Raw genomic sequence first — 3,487 nt, 5'->3', positions numbered from 1 at the left:
GATCCGAATCGCGTAGTGGCAAATTTTATCAAAAATTATTGGCATAATATACCTTTACGCATAATAAAATAATATTATTTAGATATAATAATGTTAGAATTATAAAAAATTGTGGCGGATCCGGTGCTTAATTTTATTTTTTGAAAGGGGAGCATCAAAAGTACAAAAATGCTACATAACTGGCCGTAAACAGTGTAAAACTACGGTGATTAGAGATAGGGGTTATATTCACCACTGGAATAGGTGAACTATTTAGACCTTAGAGTATAGAAACTAAAAAGGAAAATAGTATAGTTTAAAAGTAATCATTTTATCTAATTTATATAAGTATTTGATATGAAACTGAATAAAATATCATAACATTGAGTGATTTAAAATCTATACCCTGTGGGTTTTATTGTAAAGTAATCCTTAGTTTATTATTAAAAAAGTTTGATGCATTTTATGATCGATTATATTATCTAGTAGCTAATCCCATGCACTTAAATTAAAAATTCCGACTTTATATGAATATGTCTTAAACCAATGACAACCAATTATTATTAATATAATAGCTTTAAAACCCATGACAACCATTCATAAACAATAATTTCCATTGGAAATCTGAAAATCCCTGTTTGACCACCTCTCGGAGTTGGTCCTCTCCGTTTTTAAATTAGCCTATCTTCTGCCCAGAGGTATAATTTATCTAGTATCTATATATATATACAAAAATAGCCGATCCCATGCACTTCGTTGCCCGTTAAAAATGCCAACTCTATATGAATAAAATATTTCCATGTCAACCATTTATATACAAAAAATTCTATCGGAAATCTCGAAATAATATATAAATAGTTTTCATGGTAATATGGACACACAGACAAACAGACATACATTCATTTTTATGAATATAGATTAATAGATTGGAAAACCTCTAATATAACAATAATCAAATGTTTTGCAACAACAATTGAAACAGCAGACAATGGCTACAAAGACTCGTTTTACATTTTTGATTATGCGAGGTTTGACATGTTCTGTAAACTGGTTAAGAACTAACTATAAAAACTAAAAATATCCAAGGTTATATTATTTAATTGCATATTATTATTTTATATTGAAGCATAAGCTTTTCTTTATTACCAACATATATTTATCAATATTTACATATTTCTATCAATCAACTATTTAAGTTTAGTTTTGTAATTTGCATAACTACAGTCGACGTTCAACACTATAACAGTAAAACGTTTTTTGAGATTTATTTATCCGAATACTTATTTCCTTTGACCAATCATTCTTTGTACTTAACGTTGCTCCCAGATATTTAAAATCACTAACTTTTTCATAGGCTAATAAAAAAATAACTTTAATTAGGCAATAGAAATTTGAATGAGGCAAATTAACCAGAATTATACACTTTTTTTAATTTAAATTTAGGCAGGTATAAGGTATTGAATGAGTGGTGACAAAATTAAAATTTGGAAATCGATATTATTATTTTGGACCACAACAAAGTTCGCACAAATAAATAGTTTTGTACCAAAAAAATATATATTTTAAAATATTTAAATACAACTTTTTAATTTGAAATTATTTATGATAAAACAATCTATAGTATATCAACGAGTAGAATTATTATTTAAAAATATGTAATAGGGGAAATTAATTAATTCATTTTTTATTTATAGATTTTTTCAAGAAAATTAAAGGTACATTTTTTTTAAATGTTTAACTTGCACACGCATCCTTTAACATGCTAATACGCACTGAATATACATCAACTATGGTCATATATACAATTATACTGAATCATATTATATAAAAAAAATTCTTCTTGGATTATAAAATGTTTTTGAGTTATTTTGAAATAATACAATTTAGATACTTGTATCGTTGGAATAGATATAACTAAATTCAATCGCCTCATTAACTAATACAAATGCATTTTAAAAATTACAGTCTTTCACGTTTCGGCCTTATTTAAGGCTTAGGTAATGCATAATCTTGAGACGGCATGGTCACTGCGGACCGGCGTCCGGAATAAGAACGCGTAGGTTTTTGGTATAACGTCTTTCCTTTAATTATTGACAAAATATATTTATATACAAAATAGTTGGTAGCGAGATGCACGGGTGCGATGGCTGGCCTGAATAGACGGACCGTCACGGTGAGAGCTCAGCGCGACCGGCGAAAGCCTGGTCCTATATACAATGATGGGAAAATGTTGGGGATATCGGCGTGTCACAGCTACCGTACGGACGGGGTCGATATAACGTTGCGCGTGACTCGCTGGAAGCGACTACAGCGTATATCGTACCCGGGGTTTGACACAACTCAATCATGTGACCAGGGGGGGACAGAGAGGTTCCGTTGACATCGGTGTTGGCGGCTGGTCACGTCTGGACGCCTCGCTGGGTTCTGGATCGGATCGTGATTGGTGGAGGCGGACTCTCGGTCGTCATCGGCGGGTAGCGGTCAATCACGGGGTGCCGGGCCGCGATTGTTGACGATCAGCGGCATGCGGCAACGTTGTTTGGCGACAGGCTTAAGTTTCTCGTTAAGCAACTGTTATACACGTCGTTGACGATGGTGGTTTAATCTGTTGGTATTTGAACTGCTAGTTGAGCTGGTCAGGTCTTCGTTTCTTCTAGATATCGTATGATGACTGTATAGAAGGTTGATTGAAGACTGATGATTGTGTGCTTTGCTTTGCTTGATTTGCTTTGCTTTGTAGTGATGGCTAAGCCGTTAATTATTCAGGCTTTCGCCTCTACTAGTGGATGGAAGTTTAGAAGAAGATTTAATTAAGTTGTTGTTCTACCCATGTTAAAGGGTAGGGTTTGATTATTTGTTTAGTGGATGGAGAGAGGTGAGTTTTACCTAGGTGTCAGATGTGGGCATGTACGGAGAAGGAGTTTTTGTAGAACATCGATTTTGATTGAGAATGAATGGAATTTTGGATAGACTTGAAATTTGCAGATTTTAGAAGAACCGAATTTTTAACGATAGTGGGCACACCTGTTATCGTACGAATACCTATGTTTTGGACAGATTCGATGCGTTTCCAATGTGAGGGACCGATAAAAGGTGCCCAAGAGGAGCCAGCATAAGAAAGAATTGGAGAGACGTAGAGTTTTAGAATGTTGAGTTTCGAAGTTGTTGGGATGGGGCTAGAACGGTTAAGTATGGGGTAAAGTATTCCGCGAACGCGAGTTGCCTTTTTGGTGATTTTTTGGACGTGTTTACCGAAGGTGAGTTTGCGCCCGATTGTAACGCCGAGGTATTTGGCATGATTGGACCAGTTCACTGGATGATTGTCGAGTAGTAATGATGGGATGGAAGAAATGTTAGAACGTCTGAAAAGGATACCTACAGTTTTGGTCGGGTTAATTTTGATTCTCCAGCGATAAAACTATGTGGTAGCTAGGTTGAATGGTGTTGTAATTGTATGGCTGCTCGTTTCGGGTTTTTATCGAAACTAAAGAATATTGTGTCGTCAGCG

Source organism: Acyrthosiphon pisum, chromosome X (genome assembly GCF_005508785.2).
Source record: "Acyrthosiphon pisum isolate AL4f chromosome X, pea_aphid_22Mar2018_4r6ur, whole genome shotgun sequence".
Lineage (NCBI taxonomy): Eukaryota > Metazoa > Arthropoda > Insecta > Hemiptera > Aphididae > Acyrthosiphon > Acyrthosiphon pisum.
This window is presented reverse-complemented; position numbering follows the sequence as displayed.